We start from the raw sequence: 26,240 nt of genomic DNA on the forward strand, positions 1-26,240 counted from the left end.
AAATTTATGAGTATTAAACATATTGGCAAGTAGCAAGTAATACTCACACATAGCAAGAGATAGTTACTCTAAGATCAATCATATAAATATTTGCACAACTTATAATTTAAGCTTTTAACAAGCTTACTTGCAATATAACATATTGCATGATTATTGTGTAAGCACACAATAATGTCCAACACATGCACAAGGGAAGAGAAATCTCTAGTTGGGACTTGGTGACCATCTTAAATGTATCTAAATGTATTTTAGGATTACAAGTCTTTACTAGTTACACTTGAAATCATTGTTCTTCATTTAGCCTTAATTAATCACTAGGTCATCTTTAATAGTAATTATTGTTCTAGTGACATTGGCTTAAGTGTGGTGGTACTTTATGATCATACTAAGGATGTCTAGATAAGATTTAAGATCACAAGTTGTTGTTTAACACTTATGTGTTATGCCTAATCTTGGTTAATTTGTCATTAAGATGTCATTAGGTGTAATTAACCACGATTAGTGTTTTTATGACTAAAACTCGATTGAGTATGGATAGGGCATCTATTCTAAGCATGTTGAGAAAGGTTTCATGAATTATAGATGTCGGGAACTAGTCAAACTTAATTTGGTCAAAATTGGTAACAGAGAAAACTGTGGTCGCACTGCGGTTGACCATGGTGGCGACCGTGCAACTTGTTTTCATAAAACTGCGTTGCAATTCATTTTGGGGTTCTACGGCTGGGTATGCGGTCGACTGTACCTTAACGGTGTATTTTGCTGATCTTTAATTCCATTATTTAAGTTATGTTTGACTTGGTCATTTGCAAGATAAAGTATGGATTAGTGACCTTGCGTGTTTTATGTTAAGATGTCGGTCATCACTTATGCGTATGTATGTGTCATCATCAAAACATATTCCTTGGTTAATCATCATGCTTAACTTTGTCGTTTAGTTCATTAACCAACATTTAACCCACAACCATGAAACTATTGATTCACATTTCGTTTCGAAAGCAGGTAACTAATGTCCTATGATTTTCTTCATAGTTTGGAAATGGCCGTTTATAATGATATGAAGTAAGAACTAATCTACACTCAATATTTAGCAGCCATTGTAGTTATCATTTGTTAACGAGTTTGTGATGAATTTGTGATGAAATTTTGATATTGACAGTGGTCAATTTGACTTTGGTTGAGCTTCCTGGACTCACAAAAGTTGCAGTTGGTATGTGAAGCAGATACATTTTTACCTTTTACTAACAAATATCATGTAAAAAATGAAATGGGATTGAATTAATGTAGACGGGCAATCTGAAAGCATCGTTCAAGATATAGAGAACATGCTGCGCGCTTACATTCAAAGGTAGATTATTAAATTTATAATTTTGGTTGCTAAATCAGTAATTTCTCGGTGTTAATGTGATTGTCTTGATACAACCAAACTGTATTATATTGGCAATTTCACCTGCTAATCAAGATCTGACTACATCAGATGCTATTAAAATGTCGCGTGAAGTGGACCCCCCACAGGTATTCGAATAATATCATAGACAAACATTATAATATTATAGTAAATTGGTAACATTTATAAAATGACATGTAATGAGATTGAATTATCTATTCAGGTGAAAGAACCATTGGAGTCTTAACCAAAATTGATTTGATGGATAAGGGTACTGATGTTGTTGATGTAAGTTAAACATATGCTAAAATTATATGTAAATTGTTCTTGATGAGTTAACAAGGATGATCATACTCATATTATTATGTTTTTTTAAAGATCTTAGAAGGTAAATCGTACCAGCTAAAGTTTCCATGGGTTGGGGTTGTTAATCGATCGCAACAAGATATCAACAAAAGTATCGATATGACATCAGCAAGACGTAAAGAAAGGGAATACTTTTCTAACAGCCGAGACTACATGCACTTGGCTTCAAGAACGGGGTCAGAGTATCTTGCAAAGATGCTATCAAGGGTTGAGTCTATAAAATGAAATGAGATAATATGAATATTTTCACTTAATTTATGTAATTAGCCTTAATAGATTACTTAATTGGCTTACTTTCAGCACTTAGCACTTAGGAGGCGTGATAAAATCTCGAATCTCGGGTATTCAGTCCTTAATTAGCAAAACAGTAGATGATCTTGAAGCTGAACCGAGTCATCTTGGAAAGCCTATTTCTACGGATGCTGGTGTAAACTATAGTATGAGCCATTGAATATATTATATATAATTTCATAGTTTTGACTCCTAAAGTATTTGAAATTAGCTCACTTATGACTTTATAGTATGAGCCATTGAATATATTATATATAAAAATAAACAAACCTTCGTCCAAATTCAATTCTAATGCTGTTTTACTTCATTTTACATCACAATTTCTTTTGGTTCTATCTTCAATCCTTCATCCTAGGGGATGTCAACGGATCGGATATGGATCAGGTGTGGGCGTGAGGCCATATCCATTTAGTTATTATTCATCCATATCCATATCCATATTCATATCCATTTAAATTTAGTTCATACGTCTATATATATATATATATATATATATATATATATATATATATATATATATATATATATATATATATATATATATATATATATATATATATTCAGTGGATTAAGCTGGTTAATGAATATCCATTGGATATTTAAGAAATCTTATAATATTTTCAAATATATAATGAAAACAAAACGTAATATAACATGACATAATTTAAAATTATTTCACCGAAATGTGTAATGTTTGTCTAAGAATGAATATAATTTGTTAAATTTACTATGAAGGATATAATATGACAGATTATGTGTAATTTTTATGTTGATTTTTATTGTGAGTACTTATAGTGAATTTATTATATAATTGTAAGTAAGATGAATGTGTAATGGTAAACATATATGTAATAGTTATTGAATATGAATCCCTAATCTCATCACTCATAACTACCCAACTTATTCTTTTTAAAAAGTCAAGGGAAACTATGATTTTACAGCTATTGTTTATGTTATGCGATTTATATTGATAACAAGTAGTAAAATTAAAATTTAAAAGTGCTATAAAGATAGCAATTTAAAATTGCTACTGTAAAATTGCTACTCTATAGGCCATTGACTACAATACTATTGTATTATTGCTTCTATGTAGGTCATTACTATTTTAAAATTGCTACTGTGAAATTGCTAATGTATATGTCATTAATTGCTACTACATATGAACAAATTATTCAATTTTATGTTTGTGTTTTGGGCATGACCCGACCCGACATGATTTGACCCGACACGTTTAATATTTTGTGCAAGTTATCAAATAAATTTTTAGGACCCCATTGAGTTTTGATCCTAGAATTGCCACTGACCGCAATATATATACAATGCTCTGGTGTTCCATTTTGTGATGGGACCCACTTGGTGGATATCTGATGGCCCAAAATTTTTACGATACATGGGTGTTTAAAGACTCTTAAGAGTCTAACCTCCCCTAAACAATTAAATTCAAAATTCCTAACTTCATCAGCCGAGCTCCCACTAACTTCCAAAGTACGCACATGACATATATTTTCACTTAGTAATTTGCAATATGAATAGTACAACAAGAATCAAATTTGTAAGTAACTAGAGGGGGGTGAATAGTTACTTAATACGTTTTTAACAATTTTTCGATTGATTACCAAATTCGATTTTACTTAGATCAACCAATTCAACTCAAACTTGATGTGTGTGGTGTATATGTTCAAAATGATAAATGAAGTAATGTAAAGAACATAGACACAAGGATTTATAGTGGTTCGGGTGGATGTTAACAAATCCACCTTAATCCACTCCCCGATTACACTAATCAGGATTTGTTGCTTCACTAAGCACTTTTCTCCAAACCCGGTGGAGATCCGATTTACAAGTCTTCAATCTTCTTTAGTAGACAACGAACCTAATCTTTCTATCCCTTCGAAAGATTAACTCTAACCTAGATCAACTTGTCTTCACCTTGGACAAGTATTAATCTCCAAATAAGATTAATCAACTTCCTAAGTCCCTTTAAGGAAGTAGATCACTAAGCTAGCCTATGCTTCCACCAATTGAAGTTACAAGACTTATACACTCTGCAATGATGATCCTAACACAATACTAGGACATACATTACATTAAGTAAACTCACAAGATAAATGATTTTGTATTAGTAAGTTTACAACAACCCAATTCTATATATATAAGATCATAGAATCTTCTCTTGCTTGATCACATTTGAGTAGTAATTGATGCACTTGTGATCACTGGAGATATGCCTTTTAAATGTGCAAGAGGGTCTGCCTCAAATGAACTCAAATGTTTGCCTTTTATAGTGAGATTCAAAAAATAGCCGTTGACACACGGTTCCCAGCACGGTCGACCGTGGTGCGACCGTGCGTGCTCTAGTCCAAAATTGGTATCCGTTGTATAGCAGTTTGACTCAGATTTGAACACCACTTTTTGGCACCTTTACTCCTTCTAGCACCTGCAAAAGAAACCAAACATCCTATACAAGTACTATATGCATTAAGTGTGTGAGATTTGGTCTTATTGCATGAAAGTGACTAATCATTCCAAAAGTGGCAAACCCAACATTCTTGGAGAAGTGTCTTGATTGATATTTAAGGAAATTTCAGATTGGTCAAGACTTAGTTAGTCACTTTAATGCTCTTGGTTCAATTCTAAAGGCTAGTCACTATATCATTAACTTTCTAGTTCCAATTAATCTCAAGTCATGTTTTATTTGAGTTTAGTTAGGGATTAATTGAATAATGTCTCTATAGGATAATCATGAGGTATGTAGAGACATTAAGGTTAAGTTATTATTGAACAAGCAATCATACTTAGTTACTTAGACTAGACCAAATAAACAGTTAACTATTGTGAACCATTTTACACTTAATCTATTGGAGTAAGTTAGTTACTTAAATTCTAACTAATGAGCACATGGCAAACATATTAAGTTGACAAGTTTATGAGTATTAAGCATATTAGCAAGTAGCAAGTAATACTCACATAGCAAGAGATAGTTATTCTAAGATCAATCATATAGATACTTGTACAACTTATAATTCTTAATAAGTATAATGTGCAATATAACACATTTCATGATTAATGTGTAAGCACACATTAATATCTAACACATGCACAAGGGAAGAGCAATCTCTAGTTGGGACTTGGTGAAAATCCTAAATGTATCTAAGTGTATTTTAGGATTACAAGTCATTTCTAGTTTAACCTTGAGATCATTGTTCTTCATTTAGCCTTAATTAATCACTAAGTCCTTTTTAATAGCAATCATTGTTCTAGTGATATTGGCTTGCATGTGTTGATACTTGATGATCATAATAAAAATATCTAGATAAGAATTAAGATCACAAGTTGTTGATTAACACTTATGTGTTATGCCTAATCTTGGTTAACTTGTCATTAAGATGTCATTAGGCGTATTTAATAACAATTAGTGTTTTTATGACCAAGACTCAATTGAGTATGGAGAGAGCATCTATCCTAAGTATGTTTAGAAAGGTTTCATGAATTATAGATGTCGGGAACTAGTCAAACTTTATTTGGTCAAAATTTGAGACAGAAGAAACTGCGGTCGCACTGCGGTTGACCGTGGTGGCGATCGTGCAACTTGTTTTCACAAAATTTCATTGCAATTCAGTTTGGGGTTTCACGGTTGACTATGCGGTCGATCGTACCTCGACCATGTGTTTGCCTGAACTTTTAATTTCATTCTTTAACCTATGTTTGACTTGGTCGTTTGCAAGATAAAGTATGGATTCGTGACCTTGCGTGTTTTATGTTAAGATGTCAGTCATCACTTATGTGTATGTGTGTGTGTCATCATCAAAACATATTCTTTGGTTAATTACATTTAAGTTTATCGTTTAGTGTATTAACCCACATTCAACCAACATTCTCCCCCTTTTTGATGATGACAAACCATACAAGTGATGAGGGACATTTTGCTATAAATACGCAAGTGTTAACAATCACTTGTATCCATCTTTCTCCCCCTTTTGTCGAAGCAAAAATGTTAGCTCCCCTGGAACTAAGCTCGCCCTTAGAAGAAAACTCCCCCTTAAATTGTGCACGTTGGAAAAACATATATATTAAAATACAATAAGCACATATTTTATTCAAATTAAGCACGAAACATAGTAATGCATATATGAAGATATGCATGGAAGACACAGTAGATCAATCCTAAGTTTGTTCTACATGGGATGAGATATGCTCGGGTGAGATGAGCATTTTCCACAGACAAGATTGTTCAGAAAGCGTCGCAGGATCTTGTGAGTTAGACGATTCTGACGATGAAGGATGGACATTTGAGTGGAGGATAATAGTGCAATGAACTGATCATCTTCCACGATGTCATCGAATCCCGTAACACTCTAGGCAGGTGTGTTTTCTCCTTCTGCTTCTTCGTTAAAAGGTCGAACCGAATCATAGTTGATTGGTAGAGAGGTTAGACCAACAGGATGTACATCACGAACGCACAGTTGTGTGAAGAGCTTCGTTAAGTGTGCTCCATAGGGAAGACAGAGAGATTCATTATACACCAATCCATTCATTCTTTTTGCATTGAATAGTGCCATGTTGACTTGAATTCGGTGTTAGAGACACCAGAGAAGTGAGGCTTCACAGGCATGAACGTTTGTGGACAGTGCTTCTCCCTTGCAATAGATGTTTTGACTTATAACTTTGAGCCATAGGTCAAACTTAGGTGCGAGATGATTTGCCTTAAGACCATCACTTTGGATTTCAATGTGATTAATGGGTCTTTGACAAAAGGTGTTGATGATGTCACCTTTTGTGACAAATTCGGGAAGACAAAGGAGATATGGGCTATACAAAAAGCATTCCACGCCTTCATCGGGAACATGCATGAATCTTCCAAAATCCTTGAGAGACATAGAAAACCCTTTGTCAAACAATTGAAATTTGATGGAATTTGGGGGAGTGAATTCATAGTTAGCGTAGAATTCACGAACAAGAGTAGAGTGAATGGGACCTTTTAAGGTTATGAATGAATCCAATTTGATGTAAGCAAAATTTTCAAGTAGCTCTTTTGAGAAGTGCTCAATAGTGACCATACAACCTTCGACAATTGGTCTAGTGTATAACAACCCTCATATTTCCATACCTGAATTGACTAATTTGACTATAGGGTTGTTATCCATACGTAATATATAATTAAATTCGACGTTGATCAAATATTTATTTTTAGTCGACATGTTCTGTTAACTAAAGTTTACACTAATTATATAAAATAACTTTAGTTAATATTAATGCGTATTATATTTAAAACTATATGTAACATAATTATTAATTAAATGATAAGTTATTTTAAGCATTATATATATTTTTAGCTTATAAAAAAATAAAAATAAAAAGAAATAAGATTTTTTTTTATAAATTAAATAATGAGCCCATGAATTTTGACTAAATATTTTCAAAAACAAAAACTTATTAAAAACATTTTTAACATGTTTTTATTATTTTGTCAAAATTGGCACCTTTATTTTATTATTTTTTTTCTTTTCACCAACCATTTTTTACCTATAAATACATGGCTCCTCATTCATTTTTTCTTGCCAAACACAAAAACTTAAGTTATTCTCTCAAAACCTTGAAGAAAATTTGAGGTACTTTCTATTTTTATTAAATTTTTTCAATATTGTCATTTATATTTATATTTATTGTATATTCTTTGTAAAATTAGAAATTAATTATGTTTTATGTTATAATTAGTATTATAAGTGTTATGATGCATAAAAATAATTTTGATAATTTATGGAATATTATTTAAAATTAAATACGAATTATGTAGTGTTTAAACGTAAAAACAATGTAAAATTCGTAATAAATACTTTTAACCAAAAATAAAATATATATAATTTTTTATGAGTTTTTAAAACTTATATAGATATGAAAAAATTATAAAAATAATTACTTGGGTCGAATTGGTATTTATTATATAATTAAACTCTATTATTATGTAATTCGAAGGTAAATTAAGAATAAATATAAAATAATAATAAATATTTTTTTAAATATTTTTCTACAGGTTATTAGACTGATAGAAACTTATAAAAATTATAAAAATAATTATTTGGGTCTATTTAGTAATTATGTAGAATTAAAATTATTTTGTGAATACATTAAGGGTAAAAATAAAAATAAATACAAAAATATAATAAAAACGTTTTCTTAAATTTTTCTACTAATCTATATGATTAACTAAGACTATAAAAATTATGTATGTAATTTTTAGATATTTAATTTATTATTTAGACATTTTTGAATAATGTTCGATTAATAAAACACTATTATTTTTGAAGTAATTTAGGTATTTATTTAAAGGTAATTATATTTAATATATATAAGACATACTAAGGTATAATAACTAAATATTAAATAATACTTAGGTTATATTATCACATATATAATTATTAAGTACATTAATAATTCGTTGTGTGTATACACCTAAAGTGAAGGTTAATCAAAGATAATGTATAATTCATGTGAACTTCATCGCTACTCACGGTCGTAAGTGAATGATGTCTAGGTTGCCATTTATGGGTAAGCTTGTGGATCTCGAATGCCATGACTTAGATTCTGGTCAAGAGTCCTGGGCCCCCGGTTACATCTGGTCATTCCTGACTTATTTTATAGCAACGAAGTTTGAGTAAAGTTGTACAACGTCTTGCTAAAGATTAACCCGAACTTTCTAAAATTGGAAAATTACTATAAGTGGAAACTTTCCATAAATAGTAACCTTCCGAGAATGGAAATTTTTTAGTGAACCATTACTATCAATATAGTACTATATACTATTGTCTGTTAGGCAATGTCTGATCATACGTTCTATCTCTAGGTTGAGATCTCGGTCATGTCCTTCCGTTCAATTCTTTCGTGGAATACTCTTTTGTGCTACTAAGGTGAACTTCATAGCCCCACTTTTTACTGTTTCATAACTGTTTTATAACTTTTGGGGTGAGACACATGCTTGCTTTATAACTGTTTTACGCTTAGACACAAGTACTAAATTGTTAACTATGCTGTCATGCTTTGATTCATGCTAAATCCCTACCGTAATATCGTCAATTGCTACGTTTAAATGCAAACTTAATTATTGTGAGTAGGCCTATTGAGAGTAACGTCTCTAACCATTCGACCGTTGGTCTTTGGTTACATAATAATGATTCCACGACACTGACAGTACAAGGTGTCATAGGGTAAATTGTTTAGTAGCGATATTACAAACTGCAGCAACACTTTTAGATTGATATTTCTATATCAATCAACTTTAAACTAAATCTTGTGGTCTAAAACTTTGGATATTATTTATAAACCTATGAATTTCACTCAACCTTTTTGGTTGACACTTTAAGCGTGTTTTGTCTCGGGTGATGATTGAGCTAGCTGCTACTTGCTACTAGATGATTGATGTATGCTTTGCTGATTGCATGGAGTCCATCATTCATATTTATCATTTTTTTAAGACATTTTCCATTTACTGTACTCTTATGATGTAAAACTTTGAATAATGCTTCCGCTGTTTATTTAATAAATAAAACGTCTCATTTAGAGTCGTTCTCGCTTATACAACTGTGTTATGATATGATTGGTCACAATTACCCCTGGTCCATTTTGGGGGTTTGACAGATTGGTATCAGAGCATGTTTGTTGTAGAGAACCAGGATTGCATCTTATGTGTGCCTTATACAATTAGGTACCTTAGCAATGTAGGACTACAACTTCCTTTGACTATAGTGCCTTTAATTGTTGCCTTTAACTGTTAAATGCTACACAATACTTTAGAAACTTTACTTATCTTAGAATGCCGAGCCAATCTAAGAACTCTGCTCATTCTCCTAAGTAGTATTCAATTCCGCCACCACATTTAAATGCGACACCGTTCTCGACATTCCTATGTCATTTATAATGGTTTTGTGTATTACATATGTATTACATGAAATATTATCCATGAATTTTTGAAACTCCTATATTTGTTACTATTCATACTCAAACGTATATAACTCCCTGTTATATCACGTATCTATATGCTTTATGCCTTTATGCATCAGTTTGCGAACCGAAAAATTTCATTGAGTTATCGAGAATCTCAAAGACATTATAATGTCATCACTACTCATATTCATTACTTTTATACCTTTTATTTCTCGTTATTGAATTTTCTTGACGGATGGCGTCTACGAAACTCTAGAATGGAAGGGTTTGGATTACCGATTTAAAGGATCCTATAGCTCAAGCCCCTATACCTGAGTAGGCCATTACAAATTAAAAGTCTTTAATCGAAAGATTATCAGATTACATACTTATCATTTTATGATCTCGACACGTCATACTGCTATTATTGGATTATAGACACATCATATCTTATTATATCTTATCATATATATCTTAATAAACTTTGTCTAACACTTTTCCTAAATTTCCTCCGTAAATTACGGAAATCTTTTTGCTATATATACGTATATCAAGAAGACAAATATATCATTCAATATTCAACACTCATCTCATAACAAAAACCCTTATTCCGATCAGATAATATGGATTTCTCACATGATTCCTCGAACTCCTCGAGCTCCAATGGCAGCGTAACCGGAATGAACCAACCAATTAGTCATCATCTATTTTGGATGAATTGAGGATGGGTTCGTAGTAAACTTAATCAATGGAGACAAGAAGAAGGTGATCCCTTCCACCAACCGAATTCACCTCTTGGTGAAGAACCAGAAGCACTTACCGGCGAACCCGTTCGGAACACTATTTTCACCCTCATTTCCAGGGTATCCAGTCACGAATATATAATATCTAAAATTCTAGATCTTATTCATCCACTTGTCCGAACCGCCAATCACCCCGGAATAATAGAAGAAGTCAATGAGCTTCGTGCTCGAGTAGTGGCTCTGGAGAATATGGTGCGAAACCTACGAGCACCAGCAGCAGCACCAGCAGCATAACCAGCATCACCACCAGTACCAACAGCATCACCACCAACAACATCAGCTTCACCAACAACAAACATCATAATCTGTACCTCAAATATCAACATCATACGCCCCATAGATACCAAGGAATATTAGTAATAATGAGTTAAGATGTATTAACTCATTCTTCCTGAAAATTATATATGTATACTTTATATATATATATATATATATATATGGTTTGGAATAATAATAAATCTTTTCGTATTAAGCTATTACGTGTGAATCTTAAATAGTATGTACTACTTGGTTAATTCATATCACTAATATGCTATGATATACATTCCTCGTTAATCACTGCTTCATCACAATAAACTCCATTTCATAATAAACTAAGTGTATTATTCAAATACATGTTTGGTTTTATACTTTCATTTTCGATGTACTCAAAACTCTTTAGAAAACATCATTCGTGCCTTGTGAATTTCACAAGAATTCCACGAGCATCAACATCATATACCGAGGTATATCAATAACAATGAACGATGGAGTATTGATTCATAACTTCATTAAAGAAAGATTCTGCGATGATTATGTAATCTCTCAAGTTTTGAAGATTATTTATTCTCGCTTCAACTTCAAATCAAATGATTTTAATAGTATATTAACTCATTAAATCTATATTATACGTGAAGAATACATATATGAACGTATATCTTCATAAAGATTGTAATTAAAAATCCTTTTATACAAACTGTTAATTGTGAAAATATTTTAACGGGTAGGTAAAACCCGAGAAATATTTATATCTCACATCAATATCTTACATTGTACATTCTTCAAATTCTGATTCAATAATTAGTAACTATACTACTTACATCCACATATGTATCCGTTCACTAAAGAACAACTATTTTCATACAAATTTAATTACCTATTCTGATTTGGACATATCGGAATCCAAGTAAAGCTTTAGCAAGTGTAATCTTCCTAAAGATCACTACATTCATGAATTATATTCATTTGTATTCTATGATGAATTATCACATCAAACCACCGATATTATCGTTCATTACTTTTGAAATCAACAACGCCTATTCATCAACCATTAGATCCATTGACGATTACAATCAGCGTTAATCATCTAAAAATGAAATTTATTGAAACCATCTCGGATTGATAACCGATGAATCAAATATGGCTGCATTAAATGCAGAGGAAACAGCAAAATTGTAGATGGTCTCAATGGCCAAAAGTTTGATAATAAAGAATGGTACGTTGGAAAAGCTCAAAAGAAAATTTGGAACTGAAAAACGGATTGAGCTAACCATGGAGGAGACCAAGGACAAATACAAGGACCAAACCCTATATTCAAAGAATCCAAGTAATTCTGGATCCAATGAAATCTTTAGAGAATATCTTGCTCCGAAGTTATGTTAAAAGCTTGCGGAAAATTTTTCTTCATCAACCTTCGAACTTAGAAATTCCAAAATGTCGTTATAAATATCCTCTATATTTCTGAAGATATTTTCATAACGATTCTTGTCCACAATTAAGTATATCTTTGTGATATCTTTATAAAGGAAACTATTTTAGTTTCTATATTCAGTAAAATTCAAGTTTAAATTATAAATGTTTTGAAGAAATGTTGGAAATTGAAGCATGAGTTAGTATAATATAATGACGTCAGGCCAACGTGATTATATTACAGTAAGTCATGCTAAATTTTTAATGGAAGATGATGATTCATAGACTTTATAATCATTATTTGCCATGTTACACGACTCTTACATTCTACTTAATCTCTGAACATATCAAGAACATATATTCTTGATAGTTCTATCCTCAGTAATTCTGGTAATTTACCAAATCAAATCGTGATATTACGCTTAGAACATTAAGTTCATTCGAAACTTCATACATACAAATTCTGGACCATTACTCGCTTAACTTAGAGTCGAGAGCAGAATAAAAAGGTAAAGAGCTCCGACATATAAGGGAAAATATAAAGCCCGATAACAACACGGAAATTACAAATCGTGTATATCAATGCGTATAGCAACATAAAGACACGGGAGAATTAAAAACACTATAACCCCAAGAGCATAGTAGAAGTAAACAGATTCCTCTGGTGGTAAAAGAAAAAGAAGCATGACTGCATATATGGTCAATATAATAACAAATATCAATACGGGATTGAGCATATTAACAAATCTTTTGGAAGTATGAATCTAGGAAGAAAGTATAGAAGTGGTGAAGATAATGAAATGGAAGAAGCTAATTTATAGCAAAATTTCCAAACACAGCAATCGAGGCAATTCACCGCATTTAATCAAAGAAATCCCAAAATTCCGTAAATACCGGATAATCAAATCTTATAGATTACGAAGATTTCCTTTAATCCCTTGAATTCCGGAAATCAATCATGACTACGTCAAAAGTTAAGGCGAACATTTAATTTACTCATTCACTCTTTTACGATAGCTTCGTTTATACTCTTTCTATAATCGAATCATTCTATCCATATTATTCAATAGTGATAAAACTTTATTCTTCAACTTATATTCATCATTACAATATTCTTGTTGTAAACAATGATGATCTCTATCAAACTTCATGACTATAATTTTCATGAACTACTCTCTGTTTTGTCTACCCTAACATTGTGGCATAAATGCTCAAGGTTTAAATGAGCTCGATATTATTCATAACACATTTTATATATCCAATTTACTGAAATGACTTGTATAACATCATCATTTTGAATGATCTCCGCATTAATAATAAAATGCACTTCGTAGAAGAACTTGTAGAAATTATAGTATGTATGATTTTAATTCTTAAAACAGAATAATATTCTATCCGTTGGAATTCACGCAAGGCCCCGAGCATACCTGGGAACGTGAAAACCAAATAAAACGTAAATATCCTCGTCTATGTACGAACAACACCGATTAATGGCAACAACTAAATTTCGGGACAAAATTTCTTTTAACGGGTAGGTACTATAACAACTCTCATATTTCCATACCTGAATTGACTAATTTGACTTTAGGGTTGTTATCCATACGTAATATATAATTAAATTCGACGTTGATCAAATATTTATTTTTAGTCGACATGTTCTGTTAACTAAAGTTTACACTAATTATATAAAATAACTTTAGTTAATATTAATGCGTATTATATTTAAAACTATATGTAACATAATTATTAATTAAATGATAAGTTATTTTAATCATTATATATATTTTTAGCTTATAAAAAAATAAAAATAAAAAGAAATAAGATTTTTTTTTATAAATTAAATAATGAGCCCATGAATTTTGACTAAATATTTTCAAAAACAAAAACTTATTAAAAACATTTTTAACATGTTTTTATTATTTTGTCAAAATTGACACCTTTATTTTATTATTTTTTTTTCTTTTCACCAACCATTTTTTACCTATAAATACATGGCTCCTCATTCATTTTTTCTTGCCAAACACAAAAACTTAAGTTATTCTCTCAAAACCTTGAAGAAAATTTGAGGTACTTTCTATTTTTATTAAATTTTTTCAATATTGTCATTTATATTTATATTTATTGTATATTCTTTGTAAAATTAGAAATTAATTATGTTTATATGTTATAATTAGTATTATAAGTGTTATGATGCATAAAAATAATTTTGATAATTTATGGAATATTATTTATAATTAAATACGAATTATTTAGTGTTTAAACGTAAAAACAATGTAAAATTCGTAATAAATACTTTTAACCAAAAATAAAATATATATAATTTTTTTATGAGTTTTTAAAACTTATATAGATCTGAAAAAATTATAAAAATAATTACTTGGGTCGAATTGGTATTTATTATATAATTAAACTCTATTATTATGTAATTCGAAAGTAAATTAAGAATAAATATAAAATAATAATAAATATTTTTTAAATATTTTTCTACAGGTTATTAGACTGATAGAAACTTATAAAAATTATAAAAATAATTATTTGGGTCTATTTAGTAATTATGTAGAATTAAAATTATTTTGTGAATACATTAAGAGTAAAAACAAAAATAAATACAAAAATATAATAAAAATGTTTTTTTAAATTTTTCTACTAATCTATATGATTAACTAAGACTATAAAAATTATGTATGTAATTTTTAGATATTTAATTTATTATTTAGACATTTTTGAATAATGTTTGATTAATAAAACACTATTATTTTTGAAGTAATTTAGGTATTTATTTAAAGGTAATTATATTTAATATATATAAGACGTACTAAGGTATAATAACTAAATATTAAATAATACTTAGATTATATTATCACATATATAATTATTAAGTACATTAATAATTCGTTGTGTTTATACACCTAAAGTGAAGGTTAATCAAAGATAATGTATAATTCATGTGAACTTCATCGCTACTCACGATCGTAAGTGAATGATGTCTAGGTTTCCATTTATGGGTAAGCTTGTGGATCTCGATTGCCATGACTTAGATTCTGGTCAAGAGTCCTGGGCCCCCGGTTACATCTGGTCATTCCTGACTTATTTTATAGCAACGAAGTTTAAGTAAAGTTGTACAACGTCTTGCTAAAGATTAACCCAAACTTTCTAAAATTGGAAAATTACTATAAGTGAAAACTTTCCATAAATAGTAACCTTCCGAGAATGGAAATTCTTTAGTGAACCATTACTATCAATATAGTACTATATACTATTGTCTGTTAGGCAATGTCTGATCATACGTTCTATCTCTAGGTTGAGATCTCGGTCACGTCTTTCCGTTCAATTCTTTCGTGGAATACTCTTTTGTGCTACTAAGGTGAACTTCATAGCCCCACTTTTTACTGTTTCATAACTGTTTTATAACTTTTAGGGTGAGACACATGCTTGCTTTATAACTGTTTTACGCTTAGACACAAGTACTAAATTGTTAACTATGCTGTCATGCTTTGATTCATGCTAAATCCCTACCGTAATATCGTCAATTGCTACGTTTAAATGCAAACTTAATTATTGTGAGTAGGCCTATTGAGAGTAACGTCTCTAACCATTCGACCGTTGGTCTTTGGTTACATAATAATGATTCCACGACATTGACAGTACAAGGTGTCATAGGGTAAATTGTTTAGTAGCGATATTACAAACTGCAGCAACACTTTTAGATTGATATTTCTATATCAATCAACTTTAAACTAAATCTTGTGGTCTAAAACTTTGGATATTATTTATAAACCTATGAATTTCACTCAACTTTTTTGGTTGACACTTTAAGCGTATTTTGTCTCAGGTGATGATTGAGCTAGCTGCTACTTGCTACTAGATGATTGATGTATGCTTTGCTGCTTGCATGGAGTCCATCATTCATATTTATCATTTTGTTTAAGACATTTTCCATTTACTGTACTCTTATGATGTAAAACTTTGAATAATGCTTCCGCTGTTTATTTAATAAATAAAACGTCTCATTTAGAGTCGTTCTCGCTTATACAACTGTGTTAAGATATGATTGGTCACAATTACCCCTGGTCCATTTTGGGGGTTTGACATAGTGCTAACCATTTGTCGGTTGCGATTGATCACATCTCATTCTTCTTGAGAGTTAGGAAAGAGATTGTCAAAGGAGTCGAAAATTGAAGAAGACAAGTCAATCACAAAAGGATTGTTTGGGGAGTTGTTTGCTTGACTCATTTTGAGTTAGATGGTGTAGTGAGTTTTGCATCATAATCTACTCAATTTAAAGGAAAAATATGAACCTTCATTTAATCTTTCATTCCTTTTTGGAGTAATTGAATCTTTTGAGAATTTTGATCATATTCAAGTATGCTAGTTTATGAATGATACTTTAAGAACAGATTCAACTAGATTTGAGAGGATCAATGAGCATTTATTTTTAAAGAGAGAGAAAGAACAAGTATCAGACACATACACGGTCGAGATACGGTCGACCGTGTACTTGACCGTGTGAGAACTGTTAGAAGCATAAGTTACTAAACTTGAATTAAACAGATCCTAATCAAGACAAATTCAAATAGTCACACATCAATTATTATAAACAGATTATTCAACTAACATCTTTAACTTTTCTCACTTCATTCAACTCCCAATTCTTACATCACTACTACTTCTACATGAGAAAGCCTTTTTCGCTTTCTTTAGTAGCCGGCTGATCTTGGATTGATACTTCTTTATCTTAGCTTGATTTAAGTAAATTCGTTCAGCTTTTGAATCACGATATAAGCCATAAAAAGGATCATTAGCTTCATCCGGAAACTGTTCTTCATCACGATCGAATATATCTTCCAAGTTGATTTGAGAGTTAGTCATGGCTTCATAAACCCTGTCAATCTCATCAGAGTCATCTTCATCATCACACCCCATCAATGTTAATGTATGACGATTAAATATTTGATAGGTTGGATTTATGCGAATGCCATCTGTTGCCTTTAATTTTACAAATAACCTTGTAAGATGCATTCCATAAGGAAGAGCTCTTGTTGAGTCCTTTGACACATTGCTCATTCATATGGCCATAAAATATGCCATGTTTACTGGAACTTGCATTTCTAGGCACCAAAGAAGAGCCATCTGAGCAGCATGAATGTGTGAGCGATTTCCCATTCTACAGTACACATTGTAGTCGATCACTGTGTTCCATATTCGAAACTTCTTTCGTAGGTGTTTGCTCAACACTCCTCGATTGAGAATTTCTCCTCTTGGAGCATTGTCTTCACACAGTGTTTGAATAGCATCATCTTTATTGATGAAATCAGGAAGATAAGTCAGACTGTGTCTTGTGTCGAAGAACCTTTCTCCGGTTGCTGGAATATCTAGAAGTTTTCCAAAGTTTTGCAGTGTTACTGTAGTTCTTGAAGCTTTTATCCTAAAGGTAATTGAACCGTTGGTATAGACAAAGCTAGAGTAAAAGTCTCGAATGAGTGACGGATAAATTGGTCCATCTAGATCAAGAAATACATTCCAGTTTAAGTCTGAGAAAGCTGCTACCATTTCAGGGAAATCTTTAGCTTCAATTCTCCTTCCTTCTGCTATTGCTCGATCTTTCACTCTTTCTCTGTTAAGTGTTGATTGGTGTGGGCGAAAGTTAGATGAGCTTCCTCCTTGATTTGCCATTTCCTACGCATTGACACTTTTAATTAATTCAAAGTGCATAATTCAATTGTAGGCAACATGTTTTGCAAACTTTAATTATCATCAATACTTAGGTGTTTTGATGTTAATATTCTTCACATTTTCACTCTTCATTAGTGTCAAATGAGTTTGCAACTAGATTAGGGTTTTCACAAAGTTCATATGTGTTCTAGACTTTTGAAATCATCATCAACACATGTTTTGACATTCAACATTATTACACTCAATTTGAAACAATGTTATTCATATTATATGAACAATGCTTCTATGAAAATCTATTCTAGATGTATAATGAACCCTAGAATCGTTCAATGTTAAATCAATGCATAGATACAAGATAATCATTACTACAATTGTTTTCAAATTGTTCTTCAAGAGCAATTTCAATTATTTGCATCAATTTAGGTTTTGATTCATTCTAGTTAGGGTTTCTTCATAACCCTAATTCATTAAACAAACACAATTGAATGTTAGGAAAGCAAGGATTAATCATACCGAATGTAGGATTTGAATTTGAAGGAATGCGTGATTTTCTTCGTGCGGTCGATCTTCTCAGCCGTGTGTAGGTGTGTGTGTGTTTTGAAGTGGGTTAAAAGGAAATAAAAGTGAGGGTTTAGTTTAAATTAAAATTGAATTAGACCACGCACGGTCAAAGCACGGTCGACCATGGCGTTAGCCGTGTAGATATTTTTCCACGAACAGGGCAGGCGTCTGCGGTCGAGTACACGGTCAGCCGTTGTGCTGCCGTGGATCCTTCTGATCACCCGTTTCTTCACTTCTTCTTTCTTCAAGCGCATTTTGACGATTCTTAGGTTCTATAGAATACTTGAGGACAAGTTTTCTTTTTCTAACATTGAGTGATTACATCCTTCCGATGTTTAATCATCAATGACACGTAATATACTATATCTATACGTATATATATATATATATATATATATATATATATATATATATATATATATATATATATATATATATATATGTGTGTGTGTGTGTGTGTGTGTGTGTGTGTGTGTGTGTGTGTGTTCAATTACACATAGTATACACAAAACGCATCAACCTAGTATTTAGCATGCAATACATGTTTTCACATAAACACACAATCCTAAGGCAAGTAACCTTCCTACACTTAATCTTTTAAAATCATTTTTCAAAAACAATTTGCATTTGTAAGAAAAACCTTTCTTTTATACAAAGTCTTTTGAGAAGGTTATTCTCATTAGCATTTTGATCATTGATTTTGATTGATTTTAAGATTACCCAATCCTTGATTTATCCCTACCATGGAATTGCTAGCTTGGTCCATTTTTCCCATATTTTCAATTTTCCTAATAATAGATAATGGACTTTGATTACAAGATTTGTGTTTGCTAGAGTCGTGACATATATTCATTTCATGTTTTCCTCTTGATGAATCAAGTTTTCTTTTCAAAGTGTTATTTTCATCAATTAGAGCTTTGTTAAGTTGTGTAACTTTGTGTAATTCTTTCTCCAAAAGTTTTACTTTGTCACGACTACGATCATACACAAATTTAATAGTCTTGTAATCATCTAACAATTCTTCATAATTAGAAGGACAGAATACATGTACCTCATTGCAATCCATGTTGGAGACATCATCTTCTTTGAACGGAGATTCAACCTCTTCTTCACTTTGACCATCTTGATCCATGTCATTCCAAGAGCTCATGAGGCAAAAGTCTTCATTTTCATTAAACCCTTTTGCTCGAAAATCACCAACCCTTTCAAAGCCCTTCTATAATCCTTTACCCTTTAAACTCTTAGAGTTTAAATCTTCTTGAGAACATAGTGAGTCCCAACATTCTTTTGCACTTTCACATGAGATTATCTTTAATCTTTCTTCACTAGGAAGAATTTCATGAAGTAGTAAAATTGCATCAAATTGTTTCAAACATCATAGTTTTGAAAAGTTGGCTTCACTAGTCTTGAACTAGCTTGTGGTACAAAGTCTCCTACTTTAATTATTCTCCACAAGTAGTAATCCTTAGATTTGAGGTAAGACTCAAATCTTGATTTCCACACATCAATATTCATCTTATCAAAGATTGGTGCTTCTTTCACCAATTCTTCCAAGTATCCCATCGTTTAAGTTGATCCGAGAATCGTTGACTCAAGTTTTTGCACGAAACGAATTGTGACGCTTTCGCAATCGTTTGTAGCGCAATGATTTGAGCAACCGCTTTGATACCAATTGTAAGTAACTAGAGGGGGGATGAATAGTTACTTAATACGTTTTTAACAATTTTTCGATTGATCACCAAATTCGATTTTACTTTGATCAACCAATTCAACTCAAACTTGATGTGTGTGGTGTATATGTTCAAAATGATAAATGAAGTAATGTAAAGAACATAGACACAAGGATTTATAGTGGTTCGGGTGGATGTTAACTAATCCACCTTAATCCACTCCCCGATTACACTAATCGGGATTTGTTGCTTCACTAAGCACTTTTCTCCAAACCCGGTGGAGATCCGATTTACAAGTCTTCAATCTTCTTTAGTAGACAACAAAACTAATCTTTCTATCCCTTCGAAAGATCAACTCTAACCTAGATCAACTTGTCTTCACCTTGGACAAGTATTAATCTCCAAATAAGATTAATCAACTTCCTAAGTCCCTTTAAGGAAGTAGATCACTAAGCTAGCCTATGCTTCCACCAATTGAAGTTACAAGACTTATACACTCTGCAATGATGATCCTAACACAATACTAGGACATACATTACATTAAGTAAACTCACAAGATAAATGATTTTGATTAGTAAGTTTACAACAACCCAATTCTATATCTATAAGATCATAGAATCTTCTCTTGCTTGATCACATTTGGGTAGTAATTGATGCACTTGTGATCACTGGAGATATGCCTTTTAAATGTGCAAGAGGGTCTGCCTCAAATGAACTCAAATGTTTGCCTTTTATAGTGAGATTCAAAAAATAGCCGTTGACACACGGTTCCCAGCACGGTCGACCGTGGTGCGACCATGCGTGCTCTAGTCCAAAATTGGTATCCGTTGTATAGCAGTTTGACTCAGATTTGAACACCACTTTTTGGCACCTTTACTCCTTCTAGCACCTGCAAAAGAAACCAAACATCCTATACAAGTACTATATGCATTAAGTGTGTGAGATTTGGTCTTATTGCATGAAAGTGACTAATCATTCTAAAAGTAGCAACCCCAACATTCTTGGAGAAGTGTCTTGATTGATATTTAGGGAAATTTCAGATTAGTCAAGACTTAGTTAGTCACTTTAATGCTCTTGGTTCAATTCTAAAGGCTAGTCACTATATCATTAACTTCCTAGTTCCAATTAATCTCAAGTCATGTTTTATTTGAGTTTAGTTAGGGATTAATTGAATAATGTCTCTATAGGATAATCATGAAGTATGTAGAGACATTAAGGTTAAGTTATTATTGAACAAGCAATCATACTTAGTTACTTAGACTAGACGAAATAGACAGTTAACTATTGTGAACCATTTTACACTTAATCTATTGGAGTAAGTTAGTTACTTAAATTCTAACTAATGAGCACATGGCAAACATATTAAGTTGACAAGTTTATGAGTATTAAGCATATTAGCAAGTAGCAAGTAATACTCACATAGCAATAGATAGTTATTCTAAGATCAATCATATAGATACTTGTACAACTTATAATTCTTAATAAGTATAATGTGCAATATAACACATTTCATGATTAATGTGTAAGCACACATTAATATCTAACACATGCACAAGGGAAGAGCAATCTCTAGTTGGGACTTGGTGATCATCCTAAATGTATCTAAGTGTGTTTTAGGATTACAAGTCATTTCTAGTTTAACCTTGAGATCATTGTTCTTCATTTAGCCTTAATTAATCACTAAGTCCTTTTTAATAGCAATCATTGTTCTAGTGATATTGGCTTGCGTTTGTTGATACTTGATGATCATAATAAAAATATCTAGATAAGAATTAAGATCACAAGTTGTTGATTAACACTTATGTGTTATGCCTAATCTTGGTTAACTTGTCATTAAGATGTCATTAGGCATAATTAATCACAATTAGTGTTTTTATGACCAAGACTCAATTGAGTATGGAGAGAGCATCTATCCTAAGTATGTTTAGAAAGGTTTCATGAATTATAGATGCCGGGAACTAGTCAAACTTTATTTGGTCAAAATTTGAGACAGAAGACACTGCGGTCGCACTACGGTTGACCGTGGTGGCGACCGTACAACTTGTTTTCACAAAATTTTGTTACAATTCAGTTTGGGGTTTCACGGTTGACTATGCGGTCGACCGTACCTCGACCGTGTATTTGCCTGAACTTTTAATTTCATTCTTTAACCTATGTTTGACTTGGTCTTTTGCAAGATAAAGTATGGATTAGTGACCTTGCGTGTTTTATGTTAAGATGTCAGTCATCACTTATGTGTATGTGTGTGTGTCATTATCAAAACATATTCTTTGGTTAATTACACTTAAGTTTATCGTTTAGTGTATTAACCCACATTCAACCAACAAAATTTGTACACTTAAATATGAGTTGGGACAGTTGAAAATTTTATACTTAAAATAGTAGTAGTTATTAGGAGTTATCAACACCTTAGCAGCAGCCTCGACAGATTTAAGGTTGCACCGGATAAGGGTTGCCGACCCGCCTTCCTCAATTTCTTTGTGTGTGGAAAGAGAAGGAAACGAAGAGTCCACATCGGGACTTGCATCACAATTAATCCGATTGAGGGGAAAATACCTAAAAAAAAGCAATTGACCCGTCAATATGCAGCCATGTAGATACACAACTACATGCACACCGTGTAAACAGGAAAGGTAAAAAAAATGAAAATAGACAAAATTACATGAGGGTCCCTGTGGTATATTCAAATTAACAAGTGGAAGAATTTTTTCACCTTGGGGGTCACTTTAGTTTGCAATAGTTTCACGGGGGGTCCAACAGCCTAACATCTGTCAATATTTAAAGTTTTGAGCCTCACATGACTTGCACATGAGGGTAATTTCATCTTTTTATTTCCTTTTACCCCTTTTAAGTCTCATCATGTATCATGTGCAATGCACATGAGGGTGAAATAGTAATTAATATCAGTAGATACAAAACTACATGCACATCATGTAAATAGGAAAGCTAAAAAGAAAGAAAATATTATCAGTCCGGAAGCCAGGAGTCCCCATTGATTCTGTTCTCTAATTTCTAAAGTTTAACCACTTACGGGGATTTAAAATTTTAATCCATATGTTATTAGGTAATGGAATGGAACTTTGTACTACACTGAATTATCATGATCCCAAGGTAATAGAAAACTATATGCACATCAAGATATTATCAAGGCTCTTGACAAAATGTCAGTAAAGGCAAAAGCATACACAGAAAATACAATCCTTAACTATAAAAGTCACAGGTGGCAATTTTTACCCATTTATATGAAAACATTATACTACATGTTGAAAGTTGCATAGAAACTTAGCAAGTATTCAGAGAGTTCAGTTTGAACAACTATATATTTTTTTTAATAAAGCTTTCACAATCAGGGTACTACATCAAATGCTTAATAAGTTCAGAATATAAGTCTAGGGGAACCTCCCTCTACTACCAATTGGTTTTAGAGTACTAAGGGACTCATCGGCTTATATGTAGGTCATGTTGTTAGGCTACCCAATCCAACACAGATCATCGAACAAGAAAGTGTTGGCAGGTAAGTTACCTTGATCTGTTTTAAACACACTTGATATCTGGTCGTGTTGACTAGAAGACATTACAACTCGTTATCCCCAATCATCTATTTTATCACCACTAATATATATTTTTCATTATTGTTTAAGCATATTATTCTATTTAGGTCTTTAAATGTTGGTATGAATTGCTAATAAATCTGGCACTTTCTATCAAGAGCATTCAGTTTACCCATTCATGCAAAAAATCCTTTTTCCCTTTTTAGATGAAAATGTATTCTGCTACACACTTATACTTAAACCCACGCAAACATATTATAGCACAGAATACGTACGTACCTGTAAAAATATTCAGGGTCCATCTCTTCCCTTATATCGTGAGGGTGGCATGCATCGACTACCATCCTGACCTCCGTATCACCCCTCTTGACTACTACTACATTCCATGCATGAGGGGCAAAATCCAAATACCCTCTTACAAGTTCACATGGAACTCTAGGCTTCACTCTGTCACAAATGTACTAAATTTTCCCACAAAAAAAAAAAGAATATTCGTAAGTACAATAAATAGGCATCAGAAAATTAAAATATAGTGAGACATTAGTCTTGTTACCTTCACCAGCAAGGCCGTATGTCTAATAACACCAAATTGTAGACTTCCAATAGGGACAATAATAACTGAATTTGTCTTTATTTTAACCAATTGAAGAGATTTGTCACAAAGACCGAAGAGAACAGCATCCTCTGAGGCGTTAATATCAACTTTTGCAGGTTTCATAATATTATCATTGTTCCCAGTGGGATAAGTGCAGACGAAAGGCTTGTTATAATTTGATCCCGATATGGACTTTCGTTCCCTATCAACCATTGCACTTTTGTCACTCCCTCCAAAATGATCCGATACAAATTGAGCAAGAATGGAAGCAACATGCAAATTATCAACTCCCCCATCTTTGTTGAAACCATGAATTTCACTTAGGTGAGATAATAATGCTTTTGCGCAAAGTGTTACAGCATCAACTCTTCATCTCTTTCCCTAAAAAGAAATTATGTTAAAACAGATTCATGTTTCAGTTTGCAAGTGAAGCATGTATTTTTTTAGAGCATTGATATATCCATCATCTTTTCTGATATATCCACCATAACTGTGCATTGAAGGTTGTACAATACAACATGTTAATGCATATTCATGGTGGATATATCACCACCCATATTTGTATGATACATATCAAGATCAAGAAACTACCTGTCCATAATAATAACTTCACGCGAGCCAAGATGCAAGTTGTTCTCATAACTACTAAGAGGTAAGAAAGTTCGATCTCTTCCAGCATCATAAAATCCATCTGGCAGATGGTAATGTATGCTACATAATGAAATTGTACTATATTTATGGGACACATCTAAACACCATTCAATTAGTCTACTCCTCTTCAGATGTTTAGGTTCCTTAACCCTTTCGGAGTATCTTTTTGACCGTTTGCTACCAAACATTTTATCCACTAACAAGTGCTCATCTTGGCACTTTACGGGACCCAATGCAACATCATGCTCGAAACAATCATCTTTAACTTCTTTATTATGTGGATCACCCTGATTCGCATGAAAGTTCCTACTCTCATCATCTTCAGCAAGATGTTCATTATCCAGAATACCATCAACATTGACTGATGAACCTTCTAGAACAATTTTGGATGAGATGACACAATTTCTGCTTGTATTTTGAGTCGAATCAACATTTTTCAACTTCCTACTGCAGTTTAAACGTTCTTGAGGAGCTCTCTGCTGCAAATGGTAACGTCTTTTCCACCCCTTTCTAGGTTTTCTTGCTGGGAAGTATCTGTTTAATGAGGATCCATTTGAATAAATTGACAACACAGGAGACCCTAGTTGAAAATGGATTAGAGTTAGTTAGAAGGATCAATTGGTATGTATATGTCTTCTTTTTAGAAAGTTTTTCTGTTTGGCAATTGAGGCCCATACTCTCAAATTTGGGTCAAGCTTTCGGGTCAACCGTGTTCTAAAAAAATTAGACCGGGCAATGTAAACCAAAATTAAAAAAAAAAAGGTCCATTGGATTTCCCTCCAACTTATTGTGTCCGATACAAAATATAAAGGAACCGGTCAAGTGGGTATTAATTCCAAGGGATGGGTCAAATGGGTCGAACATAAAGATCATAGCAAGTTTCATCCGTCAAACGTAATCATAAATGTAAAAATTAAATGTAAAAGTATGAACGTAAAACATAAATATAAACGTAAATGCAATCACAAATGAAAAAATCAAATGTAAACGTATATGACCCATTTGGACCCATTTGACCTATGATTAGTTTTTACCCGTTACCCAACCTAAACAAAACCTGACCTGGACCTGTTTGACCCATGACCCATTCGACCCATAATCATTTTGACT

At 32.2% G+C, this 26,240-nt stretch overlaps 1 pseudogene; it reads right to left on the minus strand.

The window, feature by feature from the left end:
* Positions 1–3,219: 3,219 nt before the first annotated feature.
* LOC139871001 (uncharacterized) lies at positions 3,220–26,227 on the minus strand (annotated as a pseudogene).
* Positions 26,228–26,240: the final 13 nt, after the last annotated feature.

This window comes from Rutidosis leptorrhynchoides, chromosome 10 (assembly GCF_046630445.1).
Source record: "Rutidosis leptorrhynchoides isolate AG116_Rl617_1_P2 chromosome 10, CSIRO_AGI_Rlap_v1, whole genome shotgun sequence".
In the NCBI taxonomy this organism is placed as follows: domain Eukaryota; kingdom Viridiplantae; phylum Streptophyta; class Magnoliopsida; order Asterales; family Asteraceae; genus Rutidosis; species Rutidosis leptorrhynchoides.